The following is a 16,748-nucleotide window of genomic DNA, read 5'->3' on the forward strand; positions in this document are numbered from 1 at the left end:
AAGCTTATTATATAATTTCATCCCCATGACAGAAAAATTTGTACTAGTTTTATGTAATCTACAGTATGGAATATTAATTTGTTCACTGTTTCTAATTTCATGGTCAAGTATATTGGCTATTAATGAGTAATTACCTATGTTATGTTGAGTATAGAGGATTAGGTCGTATATGTATAGACTCTGTGATTGTTTGAAAAGAGGTCGACAATGTTCAAGATAGTTTGATTGACATAGAATTCTAATGACTTTCTTTTGCAAAATCAAGACACTCTCAATTTTGCTACCATTTCCCCAGAAAATTAAGGCATACCTAATTATCGACTGAAAGAACGAAAAGTAGGCACATCTTAAATAATTTTGAGAAACGCAAGTCACTAATTTCTTTAATAATTATCATCATCATCATCATCCTTCACGAATTAGGCCTCTGTAGACCTGTTTCGGCCCCATCTAGCAGTCTTCTTAAAGGTCTTCCTGGTCGACGATGTCCTCTAGGTTTATATTGCATCATAATTTTTGGGATTCTTGAATTTTCCATTCTTCTTACATGATCTAGCCAATTGAATTTGTATCTGCTGATTTTTTCTTCTACTGACTCTACTTCTAATTGTTCTAAAATTTCTTCATTCCTTTCTCGGTCTAAAAGAGTATATCCTGCTGTCCTCCTCAAAAATTTCATTTCCGTTGCTTTGATTCTGTTCATGTCTTTTTTCTGTAATGACCAAATCTCGCTTCCGTATAAAAGGGTGGGTAATGCTAATGTATTATATGTTTTTATTCTTGTAGATTTTTGTACTAATTTAGCTTTTAATGCATTGTTTATTATTCCTAGAATTTGTGTAAATTTGGTAATTTTCTTGTTCACATCTTTTTCATTTTGATAAGATATTTCACAACCCAGATAATTGAAATTTTGCACTTGTTCGAGGCATTGGTTATTGTGTATTATCTTACTTCTGACTGGGTCTTGTCCTAAAAATGCCATTACTTTTGATTTTTGTGCTGAAATTTCCATCCCAAAATCTTTTAATATTTTATTTAATGTATACAATCCTCTTTGTAAATTATCCTCTGAATTGGAAATTATGACTTGATCATCGGCATAAAGTAAGGTATTTAATGTTAGAGCACTGGTTATTTTGATTCCTGATGTGTAGATTTGGTTCCATTTTAAAATAATTTCATTTATATAAATATTAAATAAATTTGGTGATAGTGGACAACCTTGTCGAACTGCATTATTAACTAATTTTCTTTCGGATATACAGTTATTTATTTTGACACTTATTTTGCTGTCTGTGTAGATTTCTATTATATTTTGCAATAGCAAATTTGGACAGATAATTTAATAATTATATACCTTGATAAACTTGTGCATATATATTCGATATGCTTTTCCCAAGTTAAACTGTAGACTCTAAAAAGTCCTAGAAATTTTGTATAGTTCTGTATGTTGTCCTTATTAAAATGACATGCTAAAAGTTATGTTGATTAAGCAAAAAAGCCATTAGGTTCAAACCATAAAGCCATTTGTGATAGAATATCGTTGGTTAGAGCATGTAATTCATTCAGAGCAGAAATAGAACTCATGAATGTAAAGTCATCATTTTAGCCACTCATGCCCAAAATATTTGCTCAATTTTTATGAAACTTTTTACACATGTTTCACATGTGATTATATGAATCTCACCCAAATTTCATAACCCTATGAAAAAAAAAAAAGCGGAGTTTGAAATTTGTAGCAATCTATTCCACTTTCATTGACTTCTCGTCATGAAATTACCATCACATCGACTTTCTTACGAAGCTTCAATTGTTTGATTGTTGGATCTTCATTAATAGGACAAACTTTAAAATGTAAGAAGATTACTTCCTACTGCTTCACTCTTTTTTTTAACTAGTGATCTGAACTGTAACAAAATCGCCTTAGTGAATCTGACGTAATTGGCATCCGATTTGTCTTCTATCTCGTTAGATTGCGGTTCATTAGAGGATTCGTCACTGTGAACAGAGCTTTGTCACGCTTTTATCGGTGTCACAATTCCTTAATCACTCTTTAATAGGAGCAGAACTGCTTATTTGGTCATACACTCAGTGGAGTGACGAAAGAGACAAAGGAATTCCATAAATCTAATTTTTCTTGTTGTTCTTCTTCGCCTTGTGCTTCTTCTTTTGTTGAATTTATATTTTTCTATTCGTTTCTTATCTTTCTGCTTCTATCTCCTACGATTCCTCTTTCTGTTCCCTTACTTTCATGCATAACCTTGTCTTATTCTCTCTCTCTCTCTCTGCATGTAGTCTCCTTTTGATTTTTTCCGTCTTCTTCTTTATCTGTCAACTTCTTTCTTTATTTTATATTCCTCCTCGCTCTTCTCTCCTTTGTGTTTTTTCTTGCTCTTATTCTTACGCTTATCTTCATTTTACTTCTCTTCTCATTCCAGCATTCTCCATCTCTCTGCTTATTTACTTATTCTTGTGTTTATCAATATCTTATCAGTAGGGCTAGGATTTTGATGACCTATAAATAATAAAAAAATATCCTAAAAACAATGCATTTATGACTTTAAAATCTTTCAAAAATGCCCTTAAAATGCCCTAAAAATTGATCTTACATAATTGCCTTAGTAAGAAAAGAGGTTTTGTACTACTTAATATTTAGACTAGTAATTAAATTAAATTTTACATAATTTTTTCTAAGTACTACACTTTAATTAATTATTTTACCTGATGTGGATGTGAGGTCAGCAGTCGGCTGGTCGGTCTTGGCCCTTCATGGGCTGTAGCGGGCATGGATTTACTTTACTTTTAGTTTCCATATAGTCTACCACAAGGCCACTCTTATCCGGAATTAACAGGTATAGAGGAGTCTATATTGAAGGGGTGGTTGGACTGATCCATTACATGGGGTGTACTACGTTAAAATGGCAATATTTGTGTAGGAAAACGATTAAAATATTATACAAAATAATGGGTATTAATATTCATATTACAAAATATGTAAAGAAAATATCAAAGGAAATAAACATTAATTTACATTAATAATGGAACTCTCTGCATGATAAATCACAGTTAATTCCCGATTTACCACGAAAATCGTCTATAGCTGCATTTAGATTGGCAACAGGCCATGATTGTTTGGCCAAACACCTGCATAGAATTGGAATATATCAGTCCCCTAACCGCCCATTGTGCAACTCAAACCAAGAAATGGATTCGGAACACCTCAAAATCTGTGCTTCAGTTGCCAACCATGATAATATCTTTGAAACATATTGGAGTGCAAGAGGTCAAATGACTTTATTGTCAAACGCCTGGCATTAGAAAACAACAACAACATTAATAATGGGAATTTATGGCCAAAATGAAATGAAAATGCCTAAAAATGACCGAATAAAACAAAAGATGCTCTTATGAGTTGAAACAGGCAAAAAATGCAAAAAAAAAAATGCCCTAACAAATATGTTTTAAAACACTCAGTTTATCACATAACATTATAAATACTAAATCAGCTATGTTTCTGGCATACTAGAAAAAAGATGCAATTTCATCAAAATCCTAGCCCAACTTATCAGTATTCTGTCGTGGAATTACGTCTAATTGTTCAGGTCGTACGTCTGATGGCGTGTACATATTGACCGGCGATCCTGACTAAATCTTTTTACCGAGGTTTCACAGTCTAGCTATAATCCCGGAAATTATACTTTTGTTGGATACAGAACTATCTCATGTCCCCTTAAAAACCTGATAATCTAATACACTGCTCCGTCGATTTAGTAGAATGCGTTTGAGTCTAAAGAAAGCATAAAACAGTACAACGTGGTCTGTTGTGACGAGAATCCAAGCCCCCGCATACCGGTAAGGCATCATGTCACAAACACGTTCACGTCCGAGTATTTCTGACAAAGTAAATATTATTCAACGCCTAGAATACAGCGCAAATATTAAGGATATTGCTAGAGTGTTTAAGGTAATATTTCTTTTTTTCTCCCTCCTTTTTTTCTTTTTTCTCTTTCTTTCGTACATTATTTATTTCTCTCTTTTCTTTCTTTCTCTTTATTTTTTCTTTCTCTCTTTTCTCTTCCTTTCCCCTTTCTCTTTCTTTTTCCTTTCTTTTTCTCTCTCGTTCTCTTTCATTTTTCTTTGTTTCCGTCTTTGTTCTGTCTTTCTCTTTTTCTTTCTTTCTCTTTCTTTTTTCTTTCTCTCTTTTTTCTTTTTTCTTTTTTCTTTCATTCTCTCTTTTTTCTTTCTCTCTATTCCTTTTTTTGTTTTCTTTATTTCCTTCTTCCTTCCTTCTTTCTTTCTTCTTTCATTTTTCTTGTTTTCTTTCTCTCTTCCTCTTTATTTCTCTCTATCTCTTTTTCTTTTTTATTTTTTCTTCCTTTTTTCTTTCTTTCTCTCTATCGCTTTCTTTTTTTCTTTCTTTATTTCCTTCTTTCTTTTTTCTTTCATTCGTGTTTCTTTTTATTTGTCTTTATTTCTCTCCTTCTCTTTATTTCTCTCTTTCTCTTCCTTTCATTTTTCTTTTTTATTTTTTCTTTCTTTTTTCTTCCTTTCTATCTTCATTTTTTCCTTCTTTATTTTTCCTTTCATTTCTCTTTTTCTTTCTTTCTTTCTGTCTTTCCCTTTATTTCTATTTCTTTCTATCTTTCTCTTTATTTCTCCCTTTCTTTTTTTTCTTTCCTTTTTCTTTTCTTCTTTCTGTCTATTTCTGTTTTTCTTTCTCTTTCTCTTTTCTTTATTTCCTTGTTCTTCCTCTCTCTCTCTTTCTTTACCTTTCTTTCTCTCTTTTTCTTTCTCTCATTTTTCTTTCTTTCTCTTTCTCTTTGTCGCTGTTTATTTATTTAGTTCTTCCTTTATTTCTTTATTATTTATTTATTTATTTATTTATTTATTTATTTATTTATTTATTTATGCATTTCGTAGATATATGCCATATTCTAGGAAATAAAATTGATTTGTATTAACGTTGTATCACATTCACTTTTTTTTTTTTGTAATGAATCAACAACTCTTCAATACCCATTCCAGTATGATCTCTTTTTACTGTCCATAATATTCCTTACTTTCGTGCTCTAGCTAAACATGATGCTTGCCGATTGTAGGGGACTTGCTCCGCTTGTTATATCTAAAGTAGACGCTGACTTTCTCCTATATCGACGGAGCAGTGTACTATGTATTCTTCTGCCATTAATTTGTATTCCATTTGCTTTTCTTCTTGAAAGTTCTTTTTACCTGTATTTGCATTCGCTTTAACTCCTAGGTCATATCGCGACTGTCTGTAGTTTACAGTTGGGAATGCTTGTTGTTGTGCTGTGTCTATTATTGCGTGGTGATTGGGATCCAATCCTGTATTCGTTTTTATTTAACTGAAAATTAGTTAAATTCAGCCGAAGAAAACCACGGATGAAACGTCGACCAGATTGGTTGGCACCGCGACCTTACTGGGTACAAATACGAGTCCAGTGCATTATCACTTAGCCATCTCTCTCGGTTAAATCTTCTTATAACGTGTTCACTGTGCATACTAAACAAATAATGCAACAAGAACACCCTTGCCTTACTTTTCTTGTGTTTACTGTTCAATACCAGGGCCAATAGAAGTCGTGTTTATAAAATTAAAGATATAATACAGAGTGTCCACATCAAACCTTCACAACTTCAGATGTACATAACAAATTACTGAGACACAATATTTGGATGCCATTGTGCTATCTCTTGACGATCCTTGTCTCCTTTACTGTCAGATTCACCAAAATTCACACCTGCAACCAAAAAACGTAGTTTAGTATTCCAACAAAATTTCCACAATAACTTTAATATGCAGAAACCCGCATCCAGATGTCATGTCTCAATAATTTATGTACATCTGAAGTTGTAAAGGTTTCTTATGGACACCCTGTACATTGTTATCGCCAAACTTAAATGAGTCGGTATTTTAATATACCTAATACATACCTACACCTGAAATGAAAGTTTCGTATCCAGTTTTCCACAGTAGAAGCTTCTTTATAGATAGGGTGGCACTTTGCATATCTTAGTTTCTTTTTTTGTAACAGCTACCTCTTGTATTTTTATATGTATGGAAATGGAAGGAAGAAAAGGCATATAGACGGAGGTAGCAGCAGGGGTGCACATTGGCCAGCTGGCTAGAGGATGCTGGGTACCGTAATGAGAGAAAGTAATTAAGAGAGTTTCTATTAACTAATTGGCTCGGAGGCTGTTACGACAATTAAAGAAATCCCTAATGGACTTTTAAGCACATTCGCGTTCCTGCGAAGAGACCGAAGTTTCTTCTTTTTATCCTTCTGTTTGTGTGTTCGTTGCTTAAAACAGTTCTGGCGTACCAGTTTCGATTTCATATGGAAATGCTGTGTAATAACACCGTGATGTACTACGAGATGATACAACGTTTCGGATAATTTACTTTCTTAATCAGCTTTGCACATGACTTTTCCGATGTCTGGAAAGTCAGATTCAGTAGTTGAAATTAAGATTATACAGGGTGGTTCTGAAATGAACTATTAGAAATTTTAAATAGGTTCAAGAAAAATATAAAAAGTGATACAAATGTGATTATCTCAAACAATATGGCCATTTTATAAACATTTCTAATACAGTGTTAAGTCTAATGAACGAATTATTTTTCCTTCGGAGGAGGTCTCTTTGGGTAAGCACTACGTGATTAACTGCTTGATGCCATTGTATCGATTCATCCACATCATCCAGGTTTGATAGGAAACCATACCTCCACCTCCCTGTGGTGTTCCTCTGCAGCCGCTTCAGATCGATGTCATCTGTTCGCAATTCACGCGCTTGAATCTGCTGCATCCTTAACAGAGGGACACGTCGCCGTCGATTTCACCAAGGCGCCATCTATCCGAGGGAGCTACACTCCCCAGTTAAACCGCAGTCCGCTTATTGAAGCTCCTGTGGCTTCTCTGGGGTATGTGCAGCTTCCACAGACAGATGTCGACTATAGGCGGATTCCGGAACCACACCTGCCACGTCTTTCTGGTCAACCTATAACTATTTAAGATTATTATTTAATAATGAAATGATGCTAATGAAGGTGAACTGAGTTCGAGGTCCAACGCCGAACATTGCCCAGCAATTTTCAAGTGTCTGAGGGAAAACCACAAAAAAAAAAACCCTACCAAGTCACCAGGGCTCGCTCGTTACACGGTCAGGCAAGCTAACTGTTACTCTACAGCGGTGAAGTAATGAATTGTTTTCAAATCAATCTTTCAGGTTAAACGTTTAACCAAAGGTCCCGGGTTCGATGCCCGGCCCCAGAACAATTTTTCCCTCGAAATTATTCTAATGAACGGTTTATTACAAATCCACTAGTACATTGTGATAGTAACATGAGCTGCTGCCAGGATGTCAAAAGAAGGCAATCGAAGCTTTTAACAGAAAAGGAGCATTTTCAGCGGACCTTTGGCATAAGAAGTGGGCTAAGGAAGAGACTAGTGAAGTGCTTTGTGTGAAGTATGGCATTGTATGGGTGCAGAAACATCGACATTACGACGAAGTGAAGAGAAACGTTGGAAGCATTTGGAATTTGGAAATGGAGAAGAATGGAGTGTGTAAAGTTGACAGATAAAATAAGAAATTTAATGAAGTTCTGCTAGAAACAGTGTGAAGTGAGAATGATACTAAAGCTGATCAGGAAGATACAGATAAATTGGCTAGGTTACTGTCTGAGAAGAAACTGTCTTATGAAGGACGCACTGGACGGAAATGGTGAACGGGAAAAAAGTTCGGAATTGAAGAAGATTATCAGATCGTAGACTACATTAAGATTATATGAGGAGATTGGTATCAAAGTTGGACAACTCCACTTTTTTTTTTACAGGAGAGGCGAAAAACTAGATCCTTGGAAACCATGTCATCGTTATATACACATTTTTTTAAATATTCTCATGGGTCATAGAAATATTTTTTCAGTCTCAAAATGTGATTAAAATTAATATTCTTGTCGAAATTCAAGTTTAAAAAGTATAGTTGTCCATGTCTGAAGCTAAGTCATGAAGTTGTCTGTTTTTTAAACCAAATGAAGCCATATTTAAAGTGCAGTTGTCTATTTTTGAAACCAAATGAAGCCATATTTAAAGTGAAGTTGTCTACTTTTGAATCTAAGTCTCTTCTAACTCGGTTTGAAAGCAAATTTACGTAAAACAGTACTTATTCATCCACAAACCGATTATATAAATAATCAGCCATGTTGGATTCGCGATGCGTGATGGGAAAAGGTGGTACGAATGTGGGCTTCTCATTGGCTACTGAAGGAATTTTCGTAATTTGAAACCAAGCCACAGTGGAGTTGTCTACATTTTGATTCTTAAGCGCACAATTAAGTGCTATTTTCGCTCTGTTAAGTCCGTTTTTGAACCTGAACAGTTCCAGAATCTCATTCAGCACACAAAATTCCTCGGGGGGAAAGAAATTTTTAATGAAATTTTGGCCAGTGTATAGGACCTCTGCCCACCCAGGATCGTGATGAATTTGGAAAGCTGCGATAGGTAGCGATAAGAAGGGGAACAAGACTAACTGTAGTAACTTTCGAGGAATATTGCTTTTGTTGACGTCGTACAAAATTTTATCCAATATTATTTTGAGAAGATTAACTCCTTATGTAGATGAAATTATTGGGGATCATCAGTGCGGTTTTGGGCGTAATAGATCAAATATTGATCAGATATTTTGCATTCCACATATAATGGAGAAAAAATGGGAGTATAAGGGTACAGTGCATCAGTTATTCATAGATTTAAAAAAGCCATATGACTCGGTTAAGAGAGAAGTTTTATATGATATTCTTATTGAATTTGGTATTCCCAAGAAACTAGTTCGATTAATTAAAATGTGTCTCAGTGAAACATACAGCAGAGTCCGTATAGGTCAGTTTCTATTTGATGCTTTTCCAATTCACTGTGGGCTAAAGCAAGGAGATGCACTATCACCTTTACTTTTTAACTTTGCTCTAGAGTTTGCCATTAGGAAAGTTCAGGCTAGCAGAGAGAGCTTGGAATTGAACGGGTTACATCAGCTTCTTGTCTATGCGGATGACGTGAATATGTTAGGAGAAAATCTACAAACGATTAGGGAAAACACGGGAATTTTACTGGAAGCAAGTAAAGAAATAGGTTTGGAAGTAAATCCCGAAAAGACAAAGTATATGATTATGTCTCGTGACGAGAATATTGTACGAAATGGAAATATCAAAATTGGAAATGTATCCTTTGAAAAGGTGGAAAAATTCAAATACCTGGGAGCAACAGTAACAAATATAAATGATACTCGGGAGGAAATTAAACACAGAATAAATATGGGCAATGCCTGTTATTATTCGGTTGAGTAGCTTTTATCAGTCTGCTGTCAAAAAATCTGGAAGTTAGAATTTATAAAACAGTTATATTACCGGTTGTTCTGTATGGTTGTGAAACTTGGACTCTCACTTTGAGAGAAGAACATATGTTAAGGGTGTTTGAGAATAAGGTGCTTAGGAAAATATTTGGGGCTAAGAGGCATGAAGTTACAGGAGAATGGGGAAAGTTACACAACACAGAACTGCACGCATTGTATTCTTCACCTGACATAATTAGGAACATTAAATCCAGACGTTTGAGATGGGCAGGGCATGTAGCACGTATGAGTGAATCCAGAAATGCATATAGAGTGTTAGTTGGGAGGCCGGAGGGAAAAAGACCTTTGGGGAGACCGAGATGTAGATGGGAGGATAATATTAAAATGGATTTGAGGGAGATGGGATATGATGATAGAGACTGGATTGGTCTTGCTCAGGATAGGGACCAATGGGGGGTTATGTGAGGGCGGCAATGAACCTCCGGGTTCCTTAAAAGCCAGTAAGTAAGTATGATAGGTAGCGAAATTCGTTCTCGAGAATCAGCTATAACGGCAGGGTATCATCTTACTTACCTCTTTATACCTTCGTTCTGACTGGATGATCGTTCAACACTGCTGAAGCATGTGGACGTAAGGCTAACAATCTACTGGTCAGCCTTAGCTCTTTGTGGACTGTCGTGTCATGGATTCTTGAACTCATCTGAAGCCAAACATTTTTGTTTTACAGAAGAGAGCCTAGGATTATTGGTATGAATAAAAGAGCCTTCTGAAGAAGATTTTACAAAATTTAGAAATCTTGACTTCACCTTAAATTCTTCCCCTGATGATGTTTTATGTTAAAAATGAAGATACGTTTAGTATTAATCGAAATATAGGCCTACATAATTTTAATGCAAGAGATAAATCACATTTCAATCTATCCTCGGTTACTCTCAGCTGCTACAAAAAAGTAGTTAACTATTGATCTATTAATCCTTAAATTCGCAAAGTATCATATAGTATACAACAGGTTAATAGGCGATATGATATAGTTTTAATAGTACAATAGAAAAAAAATTGGTAGGAAAATTAAAATTTCACAATGCTATAATATTGTACGACATATAAAATATGGACATTGCGATTGCTGTTTTCTTTACAGTCCGACACCGTTTGATAAACTAGTGTGAGAAATGAAGTTTTGCCAATTTAAGGGTTAATGTAATTTCTTTTAGACCTTGGTCTTTAAAGTTTGAAGGACCAAATGGAAAAGTTTAAAACAAAAATAAAACTTTTCTCCATATTCATACATTCTACTCAACTGATTAAGCAATTGTGCTTGTGAATTAATTTCATCTCCGTTCTAAGTTTTACATATTTTTGTACAATCTTTTACTAGTTCCATATCTCAAAGCCACAATGCTCATGTAAGATTCATGAAATATAATAAACGAATTGCAAATAAAACGGAGAATTCCTTTTGTGGTTAACTCAGGATGTTCATCATTGTATACAACTGTACGTAACATTATAAAAGAACTAATTTATAAACATAACTTTAATCAGTGAACTAATTTATTGTGAACGTGTATCGGAAAGTATGTGCTAGTTTCGTAACACTCATGTTACTTATCCATTGTCATAAAATAAATGAAAGTCTGAAATGCTTGTCTGAATTTATCTTTGCTGATTTGTTGTTCCTCAGTATTTATAATGTTCTTTCTTTTGTTTCAGGTAAGCCTGGGCCATTTGTTTCTGTCCTGAGTTTCTCACTGGATGACAAGTAAGAAGTAGTTTGTTGCAGAACTTTAAATTGCAAATATTTTCAACATAATATTGACTACAAATTTATTTATTTACTTATTTAGACTATTAATTTATAATTTTATAGACATTATGGACTATGGACCGACAGATGGAACATATACTATTATTATTGTAATCCGTCAACAATCGTCCCAATGTTCAAACATAAGTTGACAAGTTTTGTCTGACTAGCATTAGTCAGTTTTATAGATTTTATTTACCGACAGATTAAACATACTGTATACTTAATATAAGATCTCATGCTTAATTTGGGGAGGTGTGACTACATAAATTCTTGTAACAAAGACAGCAGAGCAGGTTTAGCGTGGCTAAGATTGGGAGCATGGAAGGGTAATAAAATTGTCACCGAAGAATGAGAGCGCCTTTGTCCACTGTTCGGGGAAAAGGACTCCTGGAGACACATTTTAATTCAGTGTGTCGAAACGGAACATATATGGAGAAAATGTCTACTACCCTCGATGCTAAGTCAGAATAGGGGTTCGCTTGCATGTCTTGACCTCATGGGGAATAGAGAATGCGAACAAAAGACTGGGTTGTTCCTCTTGAAGACGGGACAGATTAGAACTTCAACTGTTGAAGTTTGTGATGCGAACTGACGAAGGGATAATGGTAACTTCTGAATTATACACTTTTATTCCTGTTTGTATGTTAGGTTAGGATATATTATATAATGTGTGTTGTTTGTGCCATTTTAATATTAATCTGTGTGTTCTTTTGGCGAGTGGTTGGATATAACTATAGGTGAGGGGGGTGATACATTCAAAGTAGGACTTGTTTTACACAGCACGTACTGTCAGAAGACCCGTGCATTGGATTTAAGAGAAAATTCTGATAATATAGTACGTCTGTATGTATAGTATTGCTTAATATATCCATCTATCCATCTACTTAACATAAATTTAAGATTTATTTTCAATAAGAGGATAATTTCCTCTTAAGAGTTCTTATTTTTGTTTTTAATTTTTGAAAAATGAGATTGGCTAGGATTCCTTCGGAGTGATAGTATAACAAACCGGATGTGAAAAGAATCCCCTTACATTGTTTCTAAAATTCTTATATTGTTCCTTAAATTGGACCCATTATGCCCCATTTCAACGTGTATTATTTACTTCAAATCTTTAACAAGAAAATAATACTTTCATGTAATAATTTCTGTTATTGGTTTTCTGACGTCAATTGTTTTTCCTTTGGTAAATATATCAAAAAGACATCCGTGTACCATACTCTAGTGCTAGTAAACCGTATGTTACTCATTTTCTTTGAGTCATTTTCTTATATTTTGCGGACCTATGGGTAAGATGGAACAGCGTTTCTGAACCTTTTCTGTAAGCGTACTCTCTTAGGTTTCCGATATTTGTTAAGAATACTCATAGTACCGTGCTGTACAATCACTAGGCACCGGATTTTTATGTAATATCAAGGTGTGAAATATGTACATATTCATGTAAGAAAAATAAGCTGAATAAGTACCAAAATATGTAAAATCATGAAAATATTTAATATCAATATCTGACAGATATAGGATAGGTAAGACTCTCCAGTTGTGATTTCATAGAGCACCCGACTTTTTTTTTGTACCGCGCACTTGACACATTACTATTTTTACATCTGTAGTGAAAGCTTGTCCATTGCAATCCATGATTTTATTTTTGTCGTTAGGGTTGATGATACAGAGGCCATTTTAGTTAGTTAAAAGCAGTAGATAAACTCGCACTTTACACTGTGAGTACTGAAACTAGAAAACTGAGTGAAATGAATGACACAACAGTACTGCAAGCACTGTTTCGCTTTACTGGATTAGGAGAAAATAAGAGGAGATGTGGGACACATGCATTTTAGCTGCTTCCTGTAAGAAACAATGTACCTACTAAAATCTCAAACTATAGGCATTTACAAACTGTTGTTTGAAAAGTGACATTCCTGTCTCATTCATAGGATTATTCCAGTCAAGAACTATATTTTTTAATTGCTCGGAAAATCCCATTTCCGTATAGGTCTACTAAATTTAAATTACAGAGGTCAAGCAATAACCTGAAAAGCTATTTATTTTATTCTTTTAACATCCTTCCAGTTACCTTTACTCCAGCTTCTTTTCAAAAGTCTGCTGCTTTATTGCGGCTCATGTCAGACTTGACACGGGTTTTCCCTGAAAGAATTATTAGGAAGAGGATGGGTAAGGTTGCAAACTGCATGGGAACGGTTTGTTAAGACGTGTGCAGAACAATTATTATTATATCCTTTCTTGGGTAGGTAAAATCGTAAAAAATCTGTGTATTTCAAATTCTAAGCTTCCGCAGCAGAAGTTTTTTTTTTTCCTTTCAGAGAAGTAAAAATGAATAAAACCCCTAAATATGTAGATTTATGTAATACCAAGCCATAATATGTAATGTGAGGTAAATATGTAAAAATAGGTAGTATCAAATTTTAATATATTAATGGTAATTACAAGTTTCGCAAATATTTGTTATCTATATACGGTTAGGTTGAAAGGAATATAATATGTAATTACATAAAAATCCGGTGCCTAACAATCACTAACGTACTTACTCTATTTTTGTAGTAGTACGGAGCTTAACGTAGTGAATACCAATTATACAGGGTATATGTGTATATGTGTCCATAAATGTGGGGCGTATTCCTGACACCAAGACATAACAAAAAGTTCATATGAACATGGGTCCGTAAATCCTTCGTTAGGGAGTTAGGAACACCCTAACGAAGTACGACAAGATAAACATCAACAGAGGTTCAGCCTCAATATGTGTGGGAATCATTCATGATCATCTTATTGGCCCGTATTTCTTCCCGGATTGTCTTACTGGGGAAACCTACCTACGGTTTCTCAGAACTGAGTTGCTAAATTTAATTGATGCTGTACCTCTAGATGTCATTAAAAGAATGTGGTTTATGCACGATAGTGCTCCACCTCACTTTACCGTGATAGTTCGCCAGTATCTCGATAACGAGTTTCCGAACAGATGGATTGGTCGAAGAGGATACATTGCATGGCCTGCCCGATCGCCAGATTTAAATCCAATGGATTTTTACCTTTGGACACATTTAAAATCCTTGGTTTATTCAACACCTGTACCTAATATCGATGTTCTGAGGGAGCGTATCCAAAATGGATTTTATCAAATCTGTAACATCCCAGGAAATTTGCACAGAGTACGGCAAAGCATGGGAGGCAGGCTCAGGGCATGCATCGAAGAAGGAGGAGGTCACTTTGAGCAATTTTTGCAAATGTGTGTTGTTAAATGTATCGTATGTACCATTACCAATAATCTCATAACTTCCTAACGAAGGGTTTGCGGACCCATGTTCATATGAATTTTTTGTTATGGTTTGGTGTCAGGAATACGCCCCCACATTTATGGACACATATACAGGGTGTTTCCGAAATGATGTTACAATCTTTCAGGGATGTGAAGAGCACATGTATCAATTTGAGATAAGGAACCCTGATCCGGAAATTACTGAGTCGAAAGTTATAAGCAAAAATAGTTGTTTGGAAATGGCATTGTAATTTCGCAACACGTGCCCTCCTTCCCTTAATTTTTGGAACAGTTGTCGAGAGATGGTATGGGCCGGATGTCTCCTACGTGGGTACTTGTGCGATACAATCTGTGAGCTTGTCTGCTGTTCCCATTGGCTCATCCGTATTCGAAAATCAGGTCTGCATATTCCGCTCTCGTGTACTCCCCCATTTCACTAGGACTGATCGACTGGACACTGCAACTTGTACACATACACTGCTGTCTACAGACGTGCATATCAGGACCGACCATGTCCGTTACACATTACGCTATCTGCATTGCTTTAGTGTAGTTTCCTATCCCCATCCCTCAGACAGCGCACTGAATGGAATACTGTAGGCAGACAACGTAAACAACGTCAGATGAATACAGTATGTGTAAGATGTACAGATAAATACACACAAAAATAAGATGTGCAAAGGAATAAAATTATTTCATTTCCACACAATTATTTTTGCTTATAACTTTCCACTCGGTCATTTCCGGACCAGGGTTCCTCATCTCAAATTGATACATGTGCCCTTCCCCATCATCCCTGAAAGTTTGTAACATCATCTCGGAAACACCCTGTATAGATACACCCTGTATAAAATACCCGTGGCTATGCATACTACTGGTTGGGAAACAGTGGTCTGGAATCTAAGAATCTTTGATCAAACAGCGAGGAACAAATAATTAATATTCCATACCGTAAAAGTAAATAATTTTAAAAAGTCATATACAAAAGCGATTAACTTAAATATAAATAATACTAAAAGAAAAGAAGGAAAATTACATAATTTCAGAGTATACGGAATCGTACCTACTGAAAACTTTACGAACCACGGCGGACGGCCGATTCGGCGCCGTACGAACACAAGTTTTGGCCTATTTTTTTACAATAGAGATGATAATAAATGGAAGGGTTGTGGAAAATGTTGATGAAATGTAGAGAGGAAATGGTAGAACATACCTGCACAAACAGCGCTCAACGAGCGCGCGCGCTCCTTTGGAGCGGAAGAGCTGTGTTTACCGCTTGCCGAAACAGAGAGGAAGATACGTCAGAATGACATAGACGTGCTATAGGTAGAGGAGAGGGAAACGACCACTCAGTTATCTAGTGGAGTGCAGTGTATAGGCCTATTATCAGTAACTGTTTCACGTTGCTTACCTACTGCTACAGTACAGTATGGAGGAATCTAAAAGACGGAACATAGCATTTAACATTTAACGATTTACAGCTCAAACTTATTGATCTTCAATGTGACCTAAGGGCTAAAGATCGTTTGACTAATACTACTAGCCTGATTGAGTTTTACGAGACTAAACATTAGCAATAATATCCACGACTATGCAGGCTGGCTGTGAAAATGATTGCTATGTTTGGCTCAACATTTATATTTGTGAGCAACTGTTTTCTATAATAAACTTTAATAAAGGCAGACTTCGAACATCTGTAACTGATGTTTCATTACGATCAGCAGGCTACTGTTCCTTTCAGCTGCCAAAAGCACAAAACCTCGTTTTGATGTACTGATAAATAAAAATATATCAAAATGATATTGCACATTTAAGTAGCTATAGAATTTCTATTATTTCTGTAAAATAAATTTTTTTTTTTATTGATTAATAGTCCAAGATAGTTTTGCAAACACTGAACGGGAATTCATTTCATAAACACTCGTACACATTCATTACATCCTGATCAAAAGTTTTGTATATTAAATTCCTCAATTTGCCCATCATTAATCTGCACATTTCAGACAATGCCCTTGAAAACAATACCCAATACTTTTTTAGATAACGCTGATAAAATTATTGAAAGCACTTCTTAAAGAAATTTTGCACCTACCAGCTGACACACCCGATTCTGTGGTATATACACATCGTAAATATAAAGGTCTTGGTCTTTTTAGGGTACGCTGGGAATCCACGCTACAACATATTAACGGCTTACGGGTATTACACAGAACTAATGATCCTTACATTACTTCCACTAGGGACCTTATTGAGGAGAGTAAAACATGTTTAAATAGCCTTAAATTAACTTCTGCTAATTCT

This window comes from Periplaneta americana, chromosome 4 (assembly GCF_040183065.1).
Source record: "Periplaneta americana isolate PAMFEO1 chromosome 4, P.americana_PAMFEO1_priV1, whole genome shotgun sequence".
In the NCBI taxonomy this organism is placed as follows: Eukaryota; Metazoa; Arthropoda; class Insecta; order Blattodea; family Blattidae; genus Periplaneta; species Periplaneta americana.